At 42.5% G+C, this 24,994-nt stretch overlaps 1 protein-coding gene across 5 annotated transcripts in view; it reads right to left on the bottom strand.

Annotated features, from left to right (window-relative positions):
- The window catches only part of ston2 (stonin 2), a 180,432-nt gene that overhangs the window by 26,558 nt on the left and 128,880 nt on the right, over nt 1–24,994 (bottom strand). The window contains exon 1 of one of the 5 annotated variants that reach the window (XM_043696976.2): nt 1,427–1,548. The exons of the other annotated variants lie outside the window; for them this stretch is intronic. The gene's annotated coding sequence lies outside the window, so the exon portion shown is untranslated. Of the gene's footprint in view, nt 1–1,426; nt 1,549–24,994 lie in introns of those variants that run through there. 5 annotated transcript variants of the gene reach the window in all.

Raw genomic sequence — 24,994 nt, 5'->3', positions numbered from 1 at the left:
TGCTTCAAATGTTCCAACTATGTGAGAGTAAAAATAATTAATTAGGAATTCCTCAGACTTGATTAGCCTTGCAGCATAAGTGAGCAAAAATCTTTGTCAAATTATTTCTAACCCCACGAAATTGTTGCCTTTTTCATTTTACAGACAGATATCTATTGTGGTCACATTTATTCCTTCCCATTTCATTTTATATTACCTTTAGATTATCCAGCATAATTTCTTTGTGCAATGTCTTAATTTCTTGAGATTCCTTTGACTGCAATGATCTGTCTGCTGCCAGATACTTAACTATATAACATGGCATCATCAACAAAAGCAAAAATATATCATGCAATGGAAGTATTTTCTACTTTATTATTTACAGGTAGCATCAACAACACAGACTTTCTGGCATTCTTTGTGGAAAACGTAATTCAGGAAAGTAATTTTTCCCACACATCTTAAATGACCATTGTTGAAAAAGTCATTGCTGAAATGTACTGCCCTCTGAAAATGACGCTACAAATTCACCAGGATAACTAGAAATGGTTGGGAAATACTTAAAACAATAACACAAAAGTGAAAATGGACATCAGTTAATATTTTTCAAAATTTTAACATTATAATAAACTACAGCTGTTGTGAGAATCATCTGATAATTGGCAATAAGACCATAATACTGTCGAAGTTACAGAAGTTGAAAGCTGACATGTCTGCACTGAAACCCGGCCGAGTAAGAGTTCTTCAGCTGTTTCTAACAAGTGAGCAGTACTGAAGAAAAAAAAAGCTGAACCTGTTGCTAAGCGCTGACGGCAATATAAATCAGCAACTCAATTCTTCTAGATTAGGCTGCAGTCTCTCCCAGTCTTTTAAACATTCCAGCTGGCTAATACATCAATCTCATGAATACACAAGGCTCAGATTTATAAAAAAAAAAGCATCGAATTCATTAAAACTCCTACAGAAGCCCACAAACATTCGCTTGTCCATTCTTCAAAGCACAAAACCCAATTTGTATCCCAACCGAAACAATCCGTAAATATATGGGAAAAATCTTTTATGTTCCACAAATCCCATAAAACAATTTAAATGTTTGCTTCTGTGCTACATTATTCTCATACCAAGCACAAGCTGTTCATTTCTACTTCAAATAGCTAAAGATTCAAACAGTAACAAGCAGATTTTTTAAAAAATCATTTTACAACTCAGATGAACCACAACAATGCAGAAATCACCACCTATACTTCACTAGACTACTGACATAAAATGTAAAAAAAATCAAAATAAACATTTTTTTCGTGCTAACATGAGCTCAAAAATTAAAATGCCAATGCTCCGAAGATACTCCGAAGATCTAACATTCTCTGTTTCAACAAAACTTACTTTACAGGTTACAAAAAAACTTGAATTAGAAAGTTCTTTGGGAAAAGGTGGTCTAAGTACTTACTGAAGACCCAAACTTAGGATCTGTTTTCACAAGGTTCTAGTTTGTTTCCCAACAGATCCTTTCTGACACTATCGTTTCTCTTGTCATGTGATGAGTTTATACACGCTGCATGCATGACAAAGACTTGAGTCTGCCGAGGACACGGCTAGCATTTAATTGCTCAAGTCAAACATTTAAAGACAACCTGACACACCCACAACATACGAAAAAGCTTGGCAAGGTTGACAGAAATTAATTTTTACAAGATTTCAACCTATTCATCCCTTCATTAAGACTAGAGAATCAGAAACGTTTAAACGAAAAAAAATTGCTAATTTTGTTGTGTTAATTGCAGTGGCAGTACATAAACTACATTATTTTATAACTGCAATTTCACTTATAAAGTGCAAATCCATCAGCCAAATGCTCAATTGTGCAATCGCACAACAAAACGTATTTTGTTAATGCTGCCACTCACAGAAACAATATGGTCATGGGTTATGGGGAAACAGGTCAAAAGATGATGGAGCTAATTGACCTTGGGGAAGTTTAGTGATCATATCTTGGGGACAATATATCACAGTAGAGGAGGTGTTCGATGTATTAGAATATATGAAGGTGGATAAATCTCCTCATCCTGACCAGATATATCCAACAGAGAGAAAATGAGAACTGCAGATGCTGGAGATCAGAGTCAAAAAGTGTGGTGCTGGAAAAGCACAGCCGGTCAGGCAGCATCTGAACAGCAGGTGAGTCAACATTTTGAGCATAAGCTCATCATTCCTATGGTGATTCCAGCACCACACAGATATATCCAAGAGTACTGCTACAGGATAGAGAAGAAAGTGCCGGAGCCCTGGTTGATATTTTTGCATCATCATTCCGTATGAGGTCTCAGATACTGGAGGGTAGTGAATGTTGTGTCCTTTTTCAAGAAGGCGATCTGTAGACCTGGGTAAATTATTTGAGAAGATTCTGAGCTAAAATATACATGCATTTGGAAATACATGGTTTGATTAGGAACAGTCAGAACAGCTTTATGCTTGGGCAACCATGCCTCACAAATTTGTTACAGTTCTTTGATGAGGTGATCACGAAGGTTGAAGAGGGCAGGGTGCTGGACAAAGTCAATATGGATTTCAGTAAGGCCTTTGATAAGGATCCACATGGTAGGCTGCTCTCAAAGGTTAGACTGCGTGGAATCCAGGGGGCCCGGACAAATTGGATACACAATTGGCTTGATGGTACAGGGTATTAGTGAAAGGATGCTTGTAGGACTGGAAGCCTGCGATCAGTGGAGTGCCTCAGGAGTTGGTGCTGGGCCCATTACCTTTTTGTTATCTGTATCAATGATTTGAATGAGAATGTACAAGGCATGATTAGTAAGTTTGCAGATGACACTAAAATAGGCAGTATTGTGGACAGTGAGAAAGGTGGTCAGAAATTGCAGCAGGACCTTGATCAGCTGGGGAAGTGGGCTGAAAAATAGCAAATGGTGTTTCATATAGATAAGTATGAAGTCTTGCATTTTCGAAAGTACAATCAAGGTAAGAGTTTCATGGTGAATAGTATGGCCTTAAGGAGTGTAGTGGAATAGAGGCACCACTCAGGTGCTTGGTTTTCTGAAAGTGAATTCACAGGTAGACAGATCAGTGAAGACGACTTTTGGCACACTGTCCTTCATCAGTCAGGGCACTGAGTATAGAAGTTGGGAAGTTATTTTGCAGTTGTACAGGACGTTGGTGAGGCTGCACTTGGAGTATTGTGTTCAGTTTTGGTCACTTTGCTATAGGAAGGATGTTATTGAACTGGAAAGAATGCAGAAGAAATTTCCAAGGATGTCACCAGGACTCAATGGTCTGGGTTATAGGGAAAGTCGAGAGCATGGTGCTGGAAAAACAAAGCCAGTCAGACAGCATCTGAGGAGTAGGAGAATCAACCTCTTGAGCATAAGTTCTTCATCAGGAATCCCACTGAAGAGTTTATACTCAAAATGTCGATTCTCCTACTCCTCAGATGCTGCCTGACCAACTGTGCTTTTCCAGCATTACACTCTCAACTCTGATCTCCAGCATCTGCAGTGCTCACTTTCTCCTCCTGAGTTATAGGGAGAGGTTGGACAAGCTAGGACTTCTTACTTTAGATCGTAGGAGGCTAAGGGGACACCTTATAGAGGTGCATTAGATCATGAGAGGCATGGAAAGGGTGAATGCACTCAGTCTTTTTCCCAGGGTTGGGGAATCACGGACTAGAGGGCATCGGTTTAAGGTGAGAGGGGAAAGAATAAAAGGGAACCTGAGGGGCAATGTTTTTTGCACAGAGGGTGGTACACATATGGAAAGAGCTGCCAGTGGAGGTTGTTGAGGTGGATACATTAACAACATTTAAAAGGCATTTGGACAAATACATGGACAGGAAAGGGTTAGAAGGATATGGGCCAAGTGCAGGGAAGTAGGATTAGCATAGATGGACATTTTGGTCAGCATGGACCAGTTTGGGCAAAAGGGCCTGTCTCCATGCTGTAGGACTGCATGACTCTATAACCTTTTCAGAGAGTTGGCAGGGATATGATGGGCTGAACAACTTCTATATAGCAAGTTAGTATCCTTCTGTTTATGAAATATAGTTGGCGTGCAACAAACAAACTTTTCAGTGGGACTTGTCTTCAAAAGCTGAGAACCAAATACTATGCAAATATACCTCTTGGGTACATTTATCGATGCATTGAGGTCAGGTGACGAGCAATCAGCTGATAGTCCATCAGCCACATGGAAAGCTGCAAGAAATACACCCAATGAAGTTCCAGCATTTTGAGTCTAAAGGTGCAATTATTTTGAACTTTAGCAACCATAAAGCATATTAGTCTCATTCTGTGCTGTATCCAATTTATGATTCTAACAATTTTGGATGTGGGAATGAGTAATTTCTATTAGAAGTTAGATCTTACAGGCTGACAAGGAAAGATCTATCGTGCATTTTGGTCATAGTTATTCAGGGTGCTAGCCTGGATAGACTGTAAAACAGAGAAGGTTCCAGTCAGAAATAATCATGAGATGTGTCAAGAACCAAAGGCTGCAGAGTCACAGTCCAAGAGTTAGTTCAGTGGGATAACTGAAATCTGGGGGGACTGAGAATCTTTAAGTTCTCAATGGGTACATGCAGTACAAACAGAATCAAATTTTATTGCAAATCCAGAAAATAAGTCAAAATTTTTTAAACTTTTCTAAAGAAACTGTCTGTTTGAGATCCTTGGCGGGTCTCCCAACTGCAAAATACTTGACAAAATCTGTCCTTGGATTTTCCATTCTGATATTGAGTTCCAAATGCATTAAAGCTCAATTTTCAGCAGTGCTAGATATTGAATCAGCTAACACTGGAATTCTGTTAGCAATATATAGGACAGCAGTTCCCACATAACATTGTCATGGCTGAGAATGCACCCATCCAATAGATATATAATAAGCCTCACAGATAGAAAAGAGTAAAAAGGGATGGGTCTCTAATATGTTGCTTTACCAATAGGAAGCACAACCTCCTTCCTCTATAGCTCACATGAACGGTGGTATGTTAAATGCAGAAGTAATTCCTTTCATTCATAAAGGCTGTCTCCTATGTAGCAAGGATCCCGTATTTTTACAGCATAGCAGATTAAAACCGGTTCTGCTAAATTGGATCACATAATGGCTTGATGCAATTCAACTTCATCACAGAAAAAAAGGTTCCTCCAAATATATTGTTGTAAGCACAGAATTTCCCATTGACATAGATGAGAATGAAAAGCTATTTTCTACTGACAGTCACTGGACTAGTAACCAAGAACTCGAGGCTTTATTGTGGGGATGAGTTAAATTCCACTGTGGTGGATGGTGTAATTTGATATCAATGAAAATCTGGAATAAAAAGTTGTGAATGGTGACCATGTAGCCACTGTTAATTGTTATCAAAAGCCATCAGTCAACTGTCCTTGCAGGCAGAAAATGTGGCATCCTTACCTGGATCTGATAATATGAGTAGATGTCTGGAGAATGTGGAATTAATGGAGTTGCAAGGTCCTGATAAGATCATCAAGTCTCTTTCAGAACTGCATCCAACTCTTGTAACAAATTTCTGTTGTTCACTTTCACAGGCACTTAAAAAAATGCCAGTTTTTATTTCAAAGAGGATGGTCTCTTCCTCTTGTTTGCTGGGAATAATGTTTCTCTGCAGAACTTTAGAGGGATGCCTCAGGGAATTCTGGCAGTGGAGATGAGAAAGTGATTGCGCCATTGAGCTTCCTCAGTTTGCTGCCTCTCTCCTTCCTCATAATTCTGCAAATGAGCCATTCTGTTCCCCACCTAGCTCTGTTTAAGTATAGAACCATCAATTATCAGCATGGGTCATCACGATGCTTGCTTGCTTTAATTCCTAACAGAATTGTAGGTGCACTGACACCAAGAGCACAGAAGTGGTTCAAGGAGGCAGCTCACCATCACCAATAGTGATGGGCAATAAATGTTGATGCAGCTAATGACGTCCTGTGAATTAATTTTTAGAAATTGAAAACAAATGGTGTGGCTGAGCTAGAGTTACAACAAAGCCATTTCACAAACTTTCAGCCTCCATATGGTCAAAGGGAAGTGTTCCTGCCCAAAATTTCAGTAAAATTAATATTGGCTTCTGAGACTTGACTTTTAGCCAAAAAGCCGATGTCAATTTTGCACAAGTTATAGCTGAGGAGTTGAAAACCATCATCCACCGTCTTGCTATCGCAGACTTGCCAGTTTGAAGACAGATCCTGCCAACTCAATCCCTAAAACTGATACAAAAAAGATCAGCATGCACTGGTGACATGGTAGCCTTAACATCACAATTGACATGCACAGATATCAGAAACTGAACAGCTGCCTTCAATAGTGTGCCATTCTACTGTTCTATCAATAACAAGGCTTGCACCAGGGCAAATTTGACTTCTGCAGTGACCAGGTGGTGTACATAAAGAATGTAGATATCTCAGATTGACTTAGGGCCAAAAACAATTTATTTTGTATCTCATGTATAAGTCTACCCCTGATTTTTGGCAGAGAAATCTAATAGTACACCATTGAAAACAACTGTCAACTTCACGTGTCTGTGCACATCACAAAGAATGATTTTTGATATCTACCGGAGATTGACCACTATTTTAGTAGTTATGCTAAATCATTCAACTTTTGTAAAAACATGTACTCAGAGCCACTTCCCCGCCTTTATAGAATCAGAGAATGATTATTGTACAGAAGGGAAATAAATTAAAGGATTTATTTCTTAGTATGCTTTCTTTATTGGTCAGTGTACTGAGTGCAGGAGTAGGGAGGTCATGTCACGGCTGTACAGGACGTTGGTTAGGCCATTTTTGGAATATTGCATGCAATTCTGGTCTCCTTCCTATTGGAAGGATGTTGTGAAACTTGAAACAGTTCTGAAAAGATTTACAAGGATGTTGCCAGGGTTGGAGGATTTGAGGTACAGGGAGACGCTGAATAGGCTAGGGCTGATTTCCCTGGAGCGTCGGAGGCTGAGAGATGACCTTACAGAGGTTTACAAAATCATGAGGGGAATGAATATGATAAATAGGCAAAGTCTTTTCCCTAGGGTGGGGATGTCCAGAACTAGAGTGCATAGGTTAAGAGGTAAAAACAATGACTGCAGATGCTGGAAACCAGATTCTGGATCAGTGGTGCTGGAAGAGCACAGCAATTCAGGCAGCATCTGAGGACAGGCAAAATCGACGTTTCGGGCAAAAGCCCTTCATCAGGAATAAGGTTAAGGTTAAGGGTGAGAGGGGAAAGATAATAAAAGGGACCGAGGCAACTTTTTCACGCAGAGGGTGGTGCAGGTGTGGAATCGGCTGCCAGAGGAAGTGGTGGAGGGTAGTACAATTGCGACATTTAAAAAGCATCTCAATAGGTAAATAAATAGGGAGGGTTTGGAGGGATATGGGCCAGGTGCTGGCAGGTGGGACTAGATTGGGTTGGGATATCTAGTCGACATGGACAAGTTGGACTGTAGGGTCTGTTTACGTGCTGTACATTTCTATGACTGTATGACTCTATGAATAGTGATGCTTTAGCACAGATTTACAATTTTAGAGGTTTAAAACCTAGGAGAATGGTTATCAACAGACAATAAAGGCAAATCTTTCCAAATATCATCAGAGATTTGAAAATTACGATTGTACCAAAGACACAATTGATAATGAAAATTTATTCTGCCAGTTTTATAAGTTTCTCAGAACATGACTTTTGTCCCATAAAGAAATGGCTTGTTGGCCTTCACCTGGCCTCTTCATTAGTTCGGCTTAGAGTGCGTAGGATCCAGAGAAACAAGTTTTGTTCTCAACAGACAGCTGCATTGTCACTCAATCTTTATTTTCTACAGGCTTCCGGCAATATTCTGGAATGTGCAATATTAACCACATCCAGCTCACCTATTCATAAGCAGGTTAAAACACATCCATAAGAATGACAAACCATTTTACTTATTGCAGTTGCCATGGTGACTACGCAATGAAAAATATCCATTACAATCCAGCGCAGTGCAAGCAACCAATACTGGTCCATGAACGTGGGATTTTGAGATTGAAAAATGATTGATATTTAGACGAGCAATGCACCATCTGAATCTTGTAGTGCAATCGTGTGTCGTTCTCTTAAGCAGCATTAATAATCACCTTTGTTGCAACATGAAAATAATATTTTGAAAAAACTGTAACCATCATCAGTAACCAGATTCTGGTTTTAAGTTACCCTATTCATTGGTTGTAGAAAATGGCCAAAAATTCCACAGCTCCAATTTTTGAACCTCCTTAGAAAAAAAATTCAGTTTTACGTTTCTAGTGTAAAATGTCCAAAGTGTACAAGTAAATATGGGGCATAGTGCTAGCAGCATTGAAAAGTAGTCAGACCACTCAACTGTTTGATCTAGACTTGGCAGATTTACAAAATACAATGGGCCAAATTTTCCACTCTCGAGTGGTACGGGCAAGGAGAAATGTGGGAAAATACCCAAGAATGAAAAATCAGAATCGCAATGAAGACGGAGGTGTTTACCATTTTCTCCTTAAAGTTTAAGTGGTGAGTTCAGAATCTCGCTAATGAGCAGCAACTACCTTATTTCCATGACTAGCATCTCATTATTTGCTGAAAATGTGTTGCTGGAAAAGCACAGCAGGTCAGGCAGCAGCTGAAAATGTGTTGCTGGAAAAGCGCAGCAGGTCAGGCAGCATAGGTGGAAATATGTTGCTGCAAAAGCGCAGCAGGTCAGGCAGCATAGGTGGAAATGTGTTGCTGGAAAAGCGCAGCAGGTCAGGCAGCAAGCTGAAAATGTGTTGCTGGAAAAGCGCAGCAGCTCAGGCAGCATCCAAGGAGCTGAAAATGTGTTGCTGGAAAAGCGCAGCAGGTCAGGCAGCATCCAAGGAGCTGAAAATGTGTTGCTGGAAAAGCGCAGCAGGTCAGGCAGCATCCAAGGAGCTGAAAATGTGTTGCTGGAAAAGCGCAGCAGGTCAGGCAGCATTCAAGGAGCTGAAAATGTATTGCTGGAAAAGCACAGCACGTCAGGCAGCATCCAAGGAGCTGAAAATGTTTTGCTGGAAAAGCGCAGCAGGTCAGGCAGCATAGCTGAAAATGTGTTGCTGGAAAAGCGCAGCAGGTCAGGCAGCATCCAAGGAGCTGAAAATGTGTTGCTGGAAAAGCGCAGGTCAGGCAGCACAGGTGAAAATGTGTTGCTGGAAAAGCGCAGCAGGTCAGGCAGCAGCTGAAAATGTATTGCTGGAAAAGCGCAGCAGGTCAGGCAGCAAGCTGAAAATGTGTTGCTGGAAAAGCGCAGCAGGTCAGCAGCATCCAAGGAGCTGAAAATGTGTTGCTGGAAAAGCCCAGCAGGTCAGGCAGCATAGCTGAAAATGTATTGCTGGAAAAGCGCAGCAGGTCAGGCAGCATAGCTGAAAATGTATTGCTGGAAAAGCACAGCAGGTCAGGCAGCATCCAAGGAGCTGAAAATGTGTTGCTGGAAAAGCCCAGCAGGTCAGGCAGCATAGCTGAAAATGTATTGCTGGAAAAGCGCAACTGGTCAGGCAGCAAGCTGAAAATGTATTGCTGGAAAAGCACAGCAGGTCAGGCAGCATAGCTGAAAATGTATTGCTGGAAAAGCGCAGCAGGTCAGGCAGCATCCAAGGAGCTGAAAATGTGTTGGTGGAAAAGCCCAGCAGGTCAGGCAGCATAGCTGAAAATGTATTGCTGGAAAAGCACAGCAGGTCAGGCAGCATAGCTGAAAATGTATTGCTGGAAAAGCGCAGCAGGTCAGGCAGCATAGCTGAAAATGTATTGCTGGAAAAGCGCAGCAGGTCAGGCAGCAAGCTGAAAATGTATTGCTGGAAAAGCGCAGCAGGTCAGGCAGCACAGGTGAAAATGTGTTGCTGGAAAAGCGCAGCAGGTCAGGCAGCATCCAAGGAGCTGAAAATGTGTTGGTGGAAAAGCCCAGCAGGTCAGGCAGCATAGCTGAAAATGTATTGCTGGAAAAGCGCAGCAGGTCAGGCAGCATAGCTGAAAATGTATTGCTGGAAAAGCGCAGCAGGTCAGGCAGCATAGCTGAAAATGTATTGCTGGAAAAGCGCAGCAGGTCAGGCAGCATAGCTGAAAATGTATTGCTGGAAAAGCGCAACTGGTCAGGCAGCAAGCTGAAAATGTATTGCTGGAAAAGCACAGCAGGTCAGGCAGCATAGCTGAAAATGTATTGCCGGAAAAGCGCAGCAGGTCAGGCAGCACAGGTGAAAATGTGTTGCTGGAAAAGCGCAACAGGTCAGGCAGCATCCAAGGAGCTGAAAATGTGTTGCTGGAAAAGCACAGCAGGTCAGGCAGCATCCAAGGAGCTGAAAATGTGTTGCTGGAAAAGCGCAGCAGGTCAGGCAGCATCCAAGGAGCTGAAAATGTGTTGCTGGAAAAGCGCAGCAGGTCAGGCAGCATCCAAGGAGCTGAAAATGTGTTGCTGGAAAAGCGCAGCAGGTCAGGCAGCATAGCTGAAAATGTGTTGCTGGAAAAGCGCAGCAGGTCAGGCAGCATCCAAGGAGCTGAAAATGTGTTGCTGGAAAAGCGCAGGTCAGGCAGCAAGCTGAAAATGTGTTGCTGGAAAAGCGCAGCAGGTCAGGCAGCAGCTGAAAATGTATTGCTGGAAAAGCGCAGCAGGTCAGGCAGCATAGCTGAAAATGTATTGCTGGAAAAGCGCAGCAGGTCAGGCAGCATCCAAGGAGCTGAAAATGTGTTGGTGGAAAAGCCCAGCAGGTCAGGCAGCATAGCTGAAAATGTATTGCTGGAAAAGCGCAACAGGTCAGGCAGCATAGCTGAAAATGTATTGCTGGAAAAGCGCAGCAGGTCAGGCAGCAGAGCTGAAAATGTATTGCTAGAAAAGCGCAGCAGGTCAGGCAGCACAGGTGAAAATGTGTTGCTGGAAAAGCGCAACAGATCAGGCAGCATAGCTGAAAATGTATTGCTGGAAAAGCGCAGCAGGTCAGGCAGCAAGCTGAAAATGTATTGCTGGAAAAGCGCAGGTCAGGCAGCATAGCTGAAAATGTATTGCTGGAAAAGCGCAGCAGGTCAGGCAGCATAGCTGAAAATGTATTGCCGGAAAAGCGCAGCAGGTCAGGCAGCACAGGTGAAAATGTGTTGCTGGAAAAGCGCAACAGGTCAGGCAGCATCCAAGGAGCTGAAAATGTGTTGCTGGAAAAGCACAGCAGGTCAGGCATCCAAGGAGCTGAAAATGTGTTGCTGGAAAAGCGCAGCAGGTCAGGCATCCAAGGAGCTGAAAATGTGTTGCTGGAAAAGCCCAGCAGGTCAGGCAGCATAGCTGAAAATGTATTGCTGGAAAAGCGCAACTGGTCAGGCAGCAAGCTGAAAATGTATTGCTGGAAAAGCACAGCAGGTCAGGCAGCATAGCTGAAAATGTATTGCTGGAAAAGCACAGCAGGTCAGGCAGCATCCAAGGAGCTGAAAATGTGTTGCTGGAAAAGCCCAGCAGGTCAGGCAGCATAGCTGAAAATGTATTGCTGGAAAAGCGCAGCAGGTCAGGCAGCATAGCTGAAAATGTATTGCTGGAAAAGCGCAGCAGGTCAGGCAGCAAGCTGAAAATGTGTTGCTGGAATAGCGCAGCAGGTCAGGCAGCATCCAAGGAGCTGAAAATGTGTTGCTGGAAAAGCACAGCAGGTCAGGCAGCATCCAAGGAGCTGAAAACGTGTTGCTGGAAAAGCGCAGCAGGTCAGGCAGCATCCAAGGAGCTGAAAATGTGTTGCTGGAAAAGCGCAGCAGGTCAGGCAGCATCCAAGGAGCTGAAAATGTGTTGCTGGAAAAGCGCAGCAGGTCAGGCAGCATAGCTGAAAATGTGTTGCTGGAAAAGCGCAGCAGGTCAGGCAGCATCCAAGGAGCTGAAAATGTGTTGCTGGAAAAGCGCAGGTCAGGCAGCAAGCTGAAAATGTGTTGCTGGAAAAGCGCAGCAGGTCAGGCAGCAGCTGAAAATGTATTGCTGGAAAAGCGCAGCAGGTCAGGCAGCATAGCTGAAAATGTGTTGCTGGAAAAGCCCAGCAGGTCAGGCAGCATAGCTGAAAATGTATTGCTGGAAAAGCGCAAAGGTCAGGCAGCAAGCTGAAAATGTGTTGCTGGAATAGCGCAGCAGGTCAGGCAGCATCCAAGGAGCTGAAAATGTGTTGGTGGAAAAGCCCAGCAGGTCAGGCAGCATAGCTGAAAATGTATTGCTGGAAAAGCGCAGCAGGTCAGGCAGCATAGCTGAAAATGTATTGCTGGAAAAGCGCAGCAGGTCAGGCAGCATAGCTGAAAATGTATTGCTGGAAAAGCGCAGCAGGTCAGGCAGCAGAGCTGAAAATGTATTGCTAGAAAAGCGCAGCAGGTCAGGCAGCACAGGTGAAAATGTGTTGCTGGAAAAGCGCAACAGGTCAGGCAGCATAGCTGAAAATGTATTGCTGGAAAAGCGCAGCAGGTCAGGCAGCAAGCTGAAAATGTATTGCTGGAAACGCGCAGGTCAGGCAGCATAGCTGAAAATGTATTGCTGGAAAAGCGCAGCAGGTCAGGCAGCATAGCTGAAAATGTATTGCCGGAAAAGCGCAGCAGGTCAGGCAGCACAGGTGAAAATGTGTTGCTGGAAAAGTGCAACAGGTCAGGCAGCATCCAAGGAGCTGAAAATGTGTTGCTGGAAAAGCACAGCAGGTCAGGCATCCAAGGAGCTGAAAATGGGTTGCTGGAAAAGCGCAGCAGGTCAGGCAGCATCCAAGGAGCTGAAAATGTGTTGCTGGAAAAGCGCAGCAGGTCAGGCAGCATCCAAGGAGCTGAAAATGTGTTGCTGGAAAAGCGCAACTGGTCAGGCAGCATCCAAGGAGCTGAAAATGTGTTGCTGGAAAAGCGCAGCAGGTCAGGCAGCATAGCTGAAAATGTGTTGCTGGAAAAGCGCAGCAGGTCAGGCAGCATCCAAGGAGCTGAAAATGTGTTGCTGGAAAAGCGCAGCAGGTCAGGCAGCATAGCTGAAAATGTTTTGCTGGAAAAGCGCAGCAGGTCAGGCAGCAGCTGAAAATGTATTGCTGGAAAAGCGCAGCAGGTCAGGCAGCATAGCTGAAAATGTATTGCTGGAAAAGCGCAGCAGGTCAGGCAGCATCCAAGGAGCTGAAAATGTGTTGCTGGAAAAGCCCAGCAGGTCAGGCAGCATAGCTGATAATGTATTGCTGGAAAAGCGCAACAGGTCAGGCAGCAAGCTGAAAATGTTTTGCTGGAAAAGCGCAGCAGGTCAGGCAGCATCCAAGGAGCTGAAAATGTGTTGGTGGAAAAGCCCAGCAGGTCAGGCAGCATAGCTGAAAATGTATTGCTGGAAAAGCGCAGCAGGTCAGGCAGCATAGCTGAAAATGTATTGCTGGAAAAGCGCAGCAGGTCAGGCAGCATAGCTGAAAATGTATTGCTGGAAAAGCGCAGCAGGTCAGGCAGCAGAGCTGAAAATGTATTGCTAGAAAAGCGCAGCAGGTCAGGCAGCACAGGTGAAAATGTGTTGCTGGAAAAGCGCAACAGGTCAGGCAGCATAGCTGAAAATGTATTGCTGGAAAAGCGCAGCAGGTCAGGCAGTAAGCTGAAAATGTATTGCTGGAAAAGCCCAGGTCAGGCAGCATAGCTGAAAATGTATTGCTGGAAAAGCGCAGCAGGTCAGGCAGCATAGCTGAAAATGTATTGCTGGAAAAGCACAGCAGGTCAGGCAGCATCCAAGGAGCTGAAAATGTGTTGCTGGAAAAGCGCAGCAGGTCAGGCAGCATAGCTGAAAATGTATTGCTGGAAAAGCGCAACAGGTCAGGCAGCAAGTTGAAAATGTATTGCTGGAAAAGCGCAGCAGGTCAGGCAGCATAGCTGAAAATGTATTGCTGGAAAAGCGCAGCAGGTCAGGCAGCATCCAAGGAGCTGAAAATGTGTTGGTGGAATAGCCCAGCAGGTCAGGCAGCATAGCTGAAAATGTATTGCTGGAAAAGCGCAGCAGGTCAGGCAGCATAGCTGAAAATGTATTGCTGGAAAAGCACAGCAGGTCAGGCAGCACAGGTGAAAATGTGTTGCTGGAAAAGCGCAACAGGTCAGGCAGCACAGGTGAAAATGTGTTGCTGGAAAAGCGCAGCAGGTCAGGCAGCACAGGTGAAAATGTGTTGCTGGAAAAGCGCAACAGGTCAGGCAGCATAGCTGAAAATGTATTGCTGGAACAGCGGAGCAGGTCAGACAGCAAGCTGAAAATGTATTGCTGGAAAATCGCAGCAGGTCAGGCAGCCGCTGAAAATGTGTTGCTGGAAAAGCGCAGCAGGTCAGGCAGCATAGGTGAAAATGTGTTGCTGGAAAAGTGCAGCAGGTCAGGCAGCATAGGTGAAAATGTGTTGCTGGAAATGTGTCTCTCTGATCTCCAGCATCTGCAGTCCTCACTTTCTTCTAGAAGATCTCATTATTTGCCCAACTTTCTATACAATTCCAATACTCTTCTCCTTCTCCAAGAAACTAAATGATACCTATTCCTGATATGAAAGTCAGAGCGGTTGCCTGGAGGCAGCAGTTTTCATCCAACTAGGTATTCATCCAACTCTGGCTTCACCACCATATCCTTGCATGCTCTATGTATACCCATCCTCCTCTTCCTCCATTCATACACGTGGGCATCGACAAACGACCAGCCACAACACCATGCAGTGGGGCGGCACAGTGACTCAGCAGTTAGCATTGCTGCCTCATAGCGCCAAGGCCCCAGGTTCGATTCCCGCCTAGGGCGACTGTCTGTGTGGAGTTTGACAATTCTCCATGTCTGCGTGGGTTTCCTCCGGGTGCTCCAGTTTCCTCCCACAATCCAAAGATGTGCAGATCAGGTGAATTGGCCATGCTAAATTGCCCATAGTGTCAGGTGCATTAGTCAGGAATAAATATAGGGTAGGGGAATGGGTCTGGGTGGGTTACTCTTCGGAGAGTCGGTGTGGTCTTGTTTGGCCGAAGGACTTGTTTCCATACTGTAGGGAATCTAAATCTCATCTAATGTATACTTTCAGACCAACTCACACTTCACCAGTTCAATTTCGAGATCTGGGACACTTACAAGTTCCATGCTTCTGTCAGGTTGCTTTGTGCAACATGTGTATCTACACAGGAGGCACCTTATGGCTACATTTCTTACAACTCAAACACTTTGCACTTACTTGGAGGCTGTCAGCCTCTGTGGCTTATATTGTCTATTGGCATACAGCCTCGTCAGTGTTAAATTACAAGATGTCAGCATCAGTGGTTTGCATTGTTTTGTAACACGGAGGGAAAGACAAGCAGCCTGTCACAGTTCAGAGCACTGAAAAGTCAAGAGATGATCGTTTTGCTGCATAGCATTGTGAATCAATTTCACACTTACAGAATGTGCCAGCTGTTATGGCAAACACATTGCATGTTGTTCAACCAAATGTCCACATCTGAAAGTCAAAGGGGACCAGTTCTTAGTGGTGTCAATGGGGTACCATCATTCAGTCAAGGAGCTTGTCCAGTTCCAGTCCAAATGGTTGTCCATAATCAGACATTTGGTCCTCCCAGAGTTTGAGGATTCATATCTTTGCAGTCTAAGGATTGGACCACAATCAATTCTGCAGGTGCTGCGACCAGTGAAGGGATTATAGGCTTGTCAGTCAGAGATCTATGGGGACATCAGTTGAGTGCGGAGGTGGGTTGGACATTGATGATCAGGGCGCAGTCCATGGAGTCCTTGGTGGCTCAAGTTTGGGATAGTGTTTATTGGGCTTGGTTACTGAGGGAATTATTACAGTGAAAGGGGGCAATTCAAAATAGAAAAGTGGGATCTCAGGGCAAAGCAGAAGGTGGGATACTCTGGGAAATCTTTTTCATAAGTTACAACACTTCATTCTCTAATGAGGACAGAGTATGGCTGACAAGGATATAGCAATTCACAAAACTACAAACCTCCACCTCTGAGGAAGAAGCCATAGATCCTCAGCGGGTGCACTGACAAGGCTGCCTCTTGCATCCTTCAGCATCTTAGTTACTGACATCTTGGTGAGTATTTTTACTAGATTAGAGTCAGGATCACATGTTCGTGAGCACATCATTTCCACAACTCAATGAAGAATAGCCCCTGGTTATTGGTAATTAGAGGACTACTAGAATTCAGACACTTGATCAGCCCCAAGTAGGAGAGGATCCCAAGATGTTAACAGTTAACAACTTTATTCAAATGCACAAGTACACAAATGAGCAGCAAGAAGACTTGTCACAGGCAGTAGCCAAACTGGTTCAAGACTGTATCAACAGTGTTTACACCATACGCTCTCTGACATGAGTGTCTGGTTGCTTTCATGGACAGTTTGGTGACTGCCCTGGTGTGTCAGGTCCAGGACACTCAGTGTATGCTGGATATATGCACAGATATGCACTCCATTTCTCTAGCCATTGGTGTTCAGCACCAATGGCAAAGCAACTGGAGGACAAGTGACTTTGACCTCACTTCAGGTGTTGCTTCCTCTAAAGAACATAGGGCAGTGACAAGGAGGAACCACATATATGTCCTTCAGAGATGTCCTCTCTGAACGCTCCAGAGGTGACAGGGCCTTACATCACTGCTGTCCACCTTTAGCTTTGTTGGAGCTCAATCTAAGGCTGGTGCCCCTGCCTCAGGGCAGGATACACTCAGCATGTCTGGCCCACCAGCACAAATGCCTTCAGAGACACCCGACAAAAGTTCCAAGGCTAAAAGCTCCACATTAAGGACAGCACCCCCTCCACCCCAGCTGCGGAGCTCAGGGTTGCACCTAAATATAAGGCTACAAGATACAGGAGCAGAATTAGGCCTTTCAGCACTTCGGGTCTGCTCTGCCATTCAATCATGGCTGACATAGTGGGAGGCAAGGAAGACCCTCAGAGGCATATTGGCATGGCTTTGGTGACACTTAATAATGAATATGTTCTCATATTTGTACACATACATTCACTTTTTATTATTGGCTGTATGCGCTAACATCTTTTTAGTAGCAACTACAACTTTGAAGGTACAGAGCCTAGCCATCCTGAGTGCTAAATGAGATCCAGGTGTGAGCAGCTTCTACAACCTCGCAAACTGGAAATTTGAAAGGTGAGTGCAACCTTGACAACTAGGGTGAATCTTTCCAGACTGCAAAACATTGGTTGTGCAACATAACTATTTAGGACCGAATTGAGAAGGAACTTCTTCACACAGAGGATTGTGAATCTATGGAATTCCCTGCCCAGTGAAGTAGTTGAGGCTTCCTCAGTAAATGCTTTTAAAGCTAAGATGTATTTTTTTGAACAGTAAAGAAATTAAGGGTTATGGTGAGAGGGTGGGTAAGTGGAGCTGAGGCCACAAAATGATCAGCCTTGATCTTATTGAATGGGGGAGCAGGCTCAAAGGGCCTATTCCTGCTCCTAGTTCTTATATTCTTATCTAGGGGGGATGGTATGTGGTTATTAGCAGGAGGTTTCCTTGCTCATGTTTAACTGAAGCCATGAGACTTCATAGGGTTTAGAGTCAATGTTGAAGACTTCCAGGGCAGTGGAATATAATGTGGGGAATTGTGTACTTATGGCAGGAAGAAGAGAGGAGTTGAATATTATTTATATGGAGAAAGATTGCAAAATGTTGCAGAACAGAGGGATTTGGGAATCCTTGTCCATGAATCACAAAAAGCTAGTATCAAATTCAGTGGGTAATAGGAAAGGCAAATGGAATTTTTCTAATATTCATTGTGGGATGTGGGTGTTGCTGGCTGGCCTTAATTTCAAAAGGAATTGAATATAAAAGGGAGGCTTTGCTAAAATTGTATGAGGCAATCGTTAGAACATAGCTGGAGTACTATAAACCGTTTAGGGCCCATTTTTAAGGAAAGATATATTGGCATTGGAGCAGTCCAGAGAAGGTTCACCAGGTTGATATCAGGTATGGAGGGACTATCTTATGAGGACAAGTTGAGTATGTTAAGCCTAAACTTATTGGAATATGGAATATGGAAGAACGAGAGTTGACCTCACTGAAACATACAAGGTTCTTAGAAGAGATATATACAGCACATTTAAGACAAGATGAGGAGGAATTTCCTCTGTTGAGGTTGGTACATTAAGAATATTCAAGGCCGAGATAGATATTCCCCCAGTAAGGGAATGAAGGATTATGGGGAAAATGACAGGAAAGTGGGATAGAACATGATCAGTCCTCCACCTGTTCTTGTTTTTTTCTCAACCATTTGATCAAACAAAATTTCTGATAAATTGAACTTAACTTCCTTATCTCTATTCTTGGTTTCTCCTCTTGCTTCAATCGGTGGCCTTGTGATCTTGTTATCACACAGTCAGGAAAAATCCCAGGATATACTTCCTGTTATACCTCAGTTGCTTGATTTCCACTGGCTTTTCAACCACAGTAGGCTTCACTCCTATGTGTCATCCAGCCATATCATTACCAAAGACAAATTGTATTCCTGGAGCTGAGAGTTTCTACAATATTCCTACCACCACTTCCCCACTTTTCACCGGACTCTTCAACTTCACTGTATATAATGGAGCACTCCTCGTCTCACTGTGAATTCCACATAATATCACTTTTTCTGGCAATACTCCTTCTGAATTACATATCTCCTCACCTCTCACCATCGAAGATTGATGTGCTTACATAGCTGTTAAAATTGTAATTTCTTTATCCGCTCTTACTGGCATATGCAAGTAAACCTATCCTTACAAGTGAATGGTTTGAGGAAATATGACACTTTCTTCGCAACCAATCCCTGACCAGATTGTACATTCTGGTGCAGCTTTTTAGCTTCTACTGTGCTTCAACAAAACTCATTGATTTATTTTGTTTTACCACATCAGTCTTCCCAGTGCTTATTCTAAACTGCCAATACTGCAACTACATGTGGCCAAGTTTATTGCAGTGATAACACCTGAGATTTTTTATTTCTCTTTCCCCCTCATGGGTTTCCTGTTTACCCTGTGGTAAACTATCTTTACTATCTTCAATGAGATGTCCTTTTCCTTACCACCTGAGGACCTCTCTTTTCCCTCACAGATTGAAATTGATGTTGGAAGCCAAATATTGATTTATGAACCAATTCATAGTCATCAGCCATTTCCACTGCTAATCTTGCAGTTTAATCTCTTTGCTCTTCCACATGAGTTCTCACTACTTCAGGAAGTGAAGTTTTGAACTCCTCCAAAGTAACTGTCTCTCTAAGAACATCATGTTTGATCATTTTCAATGCCTTATCCACCTATCAAAATCACTTTGTTTGATCCTTTCAAACTCAATATATTTTGACGAGGGTCCCTCCTTACATTCCTGAAACCTTGTATGTAGGCACTTAAGATGGTGTTTTTCACCTCATACTTCCCACATACCTCCTCTGATAGTGATGCAAATACCTCACTATCTCTACCGACCAATTTTGTTTGGATCAACAATATCCACATGGTCCCTGCCATTTCATTTGTTTGGTCACTTTCTCACACAAAATGAAAAAAAGGCTTCTACATTCTTCTCTTCAAATTTAGACAATGCTTGGACCTATTTAAACAGCTCCCCCCAGGCCTTTGACTTCGATGGGTTTGCTTGTCTTCACTATCCTTCTCTCTAAGTCTACCTCTACCTTCACCTCCACCCTTTTAAGTTGACTTTCCTCTCTAATTCTGGATCAGTGTTGCTGGAAGAGCACAGCAATTCAGGCAGCATCCGACGAGCAGCAAAATCGACGTTTCGGGCAAAAGCCCTTCATCAGGCTGAATTGCTGTGCTCTTCCAGCACCACTGATCCAGAATCTGGTTTCCAGCATCTGCAGTCATTGTTTTTTCCTCTGTAATTGCCAATTTCTGAAAATCAAACTCTCTTTCTACTTTTCTATCTCTTCCTGTTTTTCTTCTGCTGGGGCCTTCCTCTCCTTTTCTTTTTCCTATGCTGGGGCTATTCTTTGCCTCTGCTTTTAACCATAATTCAAACTGTTTCATTACCTTTTCATGTTCAAGCAGCTTCATTTGCAATTGAATTTTAGCCATTTCTAAAGATTCTGATGGCATTTCCGGCAATCATAAACATCGAACTACTGCTGCCATTACCTCCCCTTTTCGCAGAGGCAAAGGCAATTCCAACTGCAGCCGGTTGCAAATTTCAACAGCTTTGCCTTGCCTACTTTCTGAAAATGTGTTGCTGGAAAAGCGCAGCAGGTCAGGCAGCATCCAAGGAGCAGGAGAATCGACGTTTCGGGCCTGAAGAAGGGCTCATGCCCGAAACGTCGATTCTCCTGCTCCTTTGATGCTGCCTGACCTGCTGCGCTTTTCCAGCAACACATTTTCAGCTCTGATCTTCAGCATCTGCAGTCTCACTTTCTCCTTGCCTACTTTCTGTAAACCTCCTGCAGTGACTTCTTTTACCCCAGGAAACTCTTAGTGACTGAAAGAGTTTCTATTTAAACCAACTGAATTCAATAGCGAAAACAAAAGACACTAACACCCACCACTCACCACTTTTGAGTCCAATAATCCTAAACCCCAACTGGAATCAAAGATTTTGATCCCAAAAAGATCCCCCAATTATGACCAGACCAGATCCCCCTCAAAATATTTTAAGGAGGTAGCCCAGACCCTAACTTTTTCTTATTTTAAAGGCAAATGTGAAGTGCCATGTTCCAGATGCAATGCGACTGGTCAACCTACTCGACATTAAGCAAAAACAATTTATTTAAGTACTATAGTTAAAGTACAAACAAAAGAAAGAGGAATTTAGAATAGCTTAGCTCTATTGGAAAATTTAACTGAATAATAGATCCAGTAAAATTACTAATCTTTGATTCCAGTTGGGGTTTAGGATTATTGGACTCAAAAGTGGTGAGTGGTGGGTGTTAGTGTCTTTTGTTTTCGCTATTACAATACAGTAACAATCCCATAAACACACCCCTTGGCAAAAAAGGCAAATTCAGAGTCAGGTTCTCACATGCAGTTCTCCAATCCAGGAGGTAAAACCATCAAGAGAAAATTCAGAAAGACAAGCAGCTAGGGGACTTTCACTGAAGCCTCCAAATCAGTTGAGAACCCAGCAGCTTTTGATACTACTGAAAAACTAAAACCCAGATTCCTCATCTGTGAGAGCTGATCACACCCATTCAGGCTATTAAAAAAAACAGAGGCCTCCCAAGTTGTTTACCTTATCCCAGACTGCTCAACGCTGCTGCCTTACAACCTCTCCTCAAACAAAAAAAGACCAAATAACCTCTTACAACCACAGCATTATCACAAGTGGCAGGCAGTGACCAATGGGGTATTGCAAGGATCAGCATTTGGCCCAGCTATTCATGATATGTATAAATGAGAGAACCAAGTGAAACAGTTCCAAGCTTGCTGACAATAGCTAACATGGTGAGATTTAATTGTGAGGAGTATGCAGGGAGGCTTCAAGGTGATTTGGACAAGGTTAGTGATTTGGGAAACATGTGGAAAATGAAGTACAACATAGCTAAGTGTGCAGTTATACACTTTCATGAGATAAATAGAAAGGAAGAGCATTATTTAAATAGTCAGACACTGGTAAGTGTCATTGTCCAAAGGGATCTGGGTGTCCTTGTACACCAGTTGATGAAATTAAATGAGCAGGTGCATCTAACAATTAGGAAGGCAAATGATGTATTGGTCTTCATTGCAAGACAATTTGAGCTCAGCAGTAGGAATGTTTTACTGGGCTTATACTTGGAATGGCAGGACAGTCCTAGGCTCTAAGGGCTAAATGGCCTACTCCGGCTTCTATTTCTATGTTTCTTTTTTTTTGGCGTTCAGTCCATAGTTTAATGTGTGGTGTAAAGCACCTGATATTTACAGAAAACATCAAGGCACTTGGAGTGAACAGCCAAAGCTTTCAAGAAGCTAAGAGATGTATTAAATTATTGAAAAACCTAAGTGAAGGGCCTCTCTGCATATGGTTGCCTCACAACCCTTTCTGGACTTAAGGGTCTGTGTTACAGTTCAAGGGAGTCAGCAAAGACAGTATCTGTGAAGCTTCACATCTCTCTCTTGAAATCCTATCCTCAAGTAGCAATATAAGAAACAGGAACAGGAGTAGGCCACTTGGCCTTTGAAGGAGCCTGATGAAGGAGCGGTGCTCCGAAAGCTAGTGCTTCCAATTAAACCTGTTGGATTATAACCTGGAGTTGTGTGATTTTTAACTTTGTACACCCCAGTCCAACACCAGCATCTCCAAATCATGGCCTTTTGAGCCCATTGCATCATTCAATATGATCGTGGCTGATCATCCAACTCAATACCCTGTTTCTGATTTCTCTCCATACCCTTTGATCCCTTTAGCCCCCAAAAGCTCCCAGGAAACTAAAAAATATTACAAATACCATTATTTCTCACTACCTTTGAAAATCTGCAGAGGGGGGCTGAGATCAATTCCCAAAGACTGCAATCCAAGTTAATTCCAACCAGAATGAATTTCTACTAATTGGTCTATAGTTGTCCACAATTCAATTTCATCAAAAGAAATCATACTTCAATCAATTGGTCCAAATTAGTCAACCAGAAGTACATTAGACATGAAAAAAGAGTTCACCTTCTAAACTTTGTTTCCTTGGCCAATAGGGACTGTTTTTTCACTTCTGTGAAAATACCCTTGAGTTTAGAAGACTGAGAGGGGATCTGATTGAGACATATAAGATTATTAAAGGATCGGACACTCTGGAGGCAGGGAACATGTTTCTGCTGATGGGCGAGTGCCGAACCAGAGGACACAGCTTAAAAATACAGGGTAGACCATTTAGGACAGAGATGAGGAGAAACTTTTTCACCCAGAGAGTGGTGGCTGTGTGGACTGCTCTGCCCCAGAAGGCAGTGGAGGCCCAGTCTCTGGATTCATTTAAGAAAGAATTGGATAGAGCTCTCAAGGATAGTGGAATCAAGGGTTATGGAGATAAGGCAGGAACAGGATACTGATTAAGCATGATCAGCCATGATCATATTGGATGGTGGTGCAGGCTCGAAGGTCAGAATGGCCTACTCCTGCACCTATTGTCTATTGTCTATTCTGCTTTCTATTTAAGAAAAATCATCCCTACAAAAACTTATTGAGAGTATGTTTCTGTTCCTGGGATTAATCTTAATTTCAGATCGAAGCTAGATATTGGTCCACCTTTGTTGCGTGCATTAAGAATAAATTTTGTTTATAATAAACAGGGAATATTTGAGCTTATGAAAGAAGCTGGTAAATGTTTCTTTTATTCTGGATTGCTGTATAAAAGAGAAGCAGAGGTAATTTTGGTTAATGTATCAATATAGTTATACTAACGGTATGATGAGTGGAGTGATGGGGTTTGATTTTCAGCACATTTCTCCTGTCACAGTCATAACACCTGCAATAAACAATCATTCAGATTTTAGTCCTACCCTAGTTTCCATGCTTTGAAAATGTTACACTTGAATAAGTTTTCATTTACATTAGAAGCACAAAGAAAGAGATAGTAGATACACCCAAAAGGAAAACTGGGTATTGCATATGTCATGCTCAACTTGAAACATTCACTATTTGACATAGAGTTAGTAAAAGATATGTTTCACATCTGTTGACCACTCCTCAGCAACAGTTTTCACTGTGAAGCCATGACAGAGAAAGTGTTCTCTTACAAAAAGAGAAAATTTAAAGAATTAAAATGTGTAAAAATATCATATTCATCCAGAGTGGATCAGGCTAGATCTAACTAGATACGGCTTTCTTTTAACTTTAAAGCAGGAGGACATACAAGATGAGAGGGTTGTTAGGAGCTGTCTTTGATCAGGAGATTAACAACTTCAATAGTTCTGTTCAAAAGCAAACTGACAGTTCCTTTGGATCTTCAATAGTACATGGAATTCTCTGATAGATTTTATGTAATGCATGCTGACAATAAAGGCATTTTTTGCAAGCCTCAAATGTTTCCTTTATTGGTATTCTAATTCATGAAAGCACATGATATAAATAATGTGAAACCATCAAATTGATTCATTAGAAGTAGTAGATTGCAGGAAAATTGTGACTTTTACCCACAAAATGATTATCCTATATCACCTATAAATTCTTATATGATAGTACAAATAGTTACTGGCCTGTGCTGTGAGTAAGTGCGTGCATGATTGGGCTACTCATCTCAAGCAGGAAAATTAACTCTCAAATAACACTCACCTGTTTAACATTTTAAAACTGTGAAATTACTTCCATAATAGAAACATATCAATCTTTCAACTCCTTGCACTTGATTAATTGTGAAACCAGTAACTAGAACTTTTTTTAGGTCAAACATGGGCAAAAATAGCGATTGAAATCCAAGACATTTAATAATATCAATGAACAATGTGATTTCTTAGCAAGAGCTCTCGGAACATTATTAAAAGCAAAATACAGTGGATGATGGAAATATGAAATACAAACAGAAATTACTAGATAATATCAGCAAGTCTGGCAACATCTGTGGAGACAGAAATATCATTCTGAAGGTGTCAACTGGACTCGAAATGTTAAATCTGCTTCTTTCTGTCCACAGATGCTGCCAGATGTACTGGGTTTCTACAGCACTTTGACTCCAGGAGCCTGAATTTTGATTTTACGTTTCTATGAAATAAATTACAGAAAAGGCACAAGTCTCAGAAGTTGAAAATTATACATAATTGGTTTAAAGGGTCTGGATAAAGGAAGTGTAGGAATAGAATCGCAACAATAATAATGCTTTTGCAAAGCTTCAAAAAGCATTCAAGCTAATTAGCAGCAAAATATTACTCCTGAAGAATTGAGGAGTAATTTCTTTCTTACTTTATTTTAGCCAATTTAGCCAATTTATTAGCAAGTAATGGAATAACCAAGTTTCTGCTTGGTGGCTTCTGTATTAGAGGTGATTTGACCGAAACGGATTATGATATTTGCATCTCCATTACATCACCCCTATAAGTTAATTTCTCACCTTAGCTGCAAGGAGATGAAACGAAACTTTAGATCAAATATGACATTATTGCCAGCACTTTTGCACAGGAAGAAAATTTTATATCTGATTCTGTTGGTCTAAAT

This window comes from Chiloscyllium plagiosum, unplaced genomic scaffold (genome assembly GCF_037043375.1).
Source record: "Chiloscyllium plagiosum isolate Xiang-an unplaced genomic scaffold, Cpla_swu_hap1 HiC_scaffold_8, whole genome shotgun sequence".
NCBI lineage: Eukaryota > Metazoa > Chordata > Chondrichthyes > Orectolobiformes > Hemiscylliidae > Chiloscyllium > Chiloscyllium plagiosum.
Note: the sequence above shows the minus strand (reverse complement) of the source record. Positions and strands in the feature narration are given on the sequence as shown.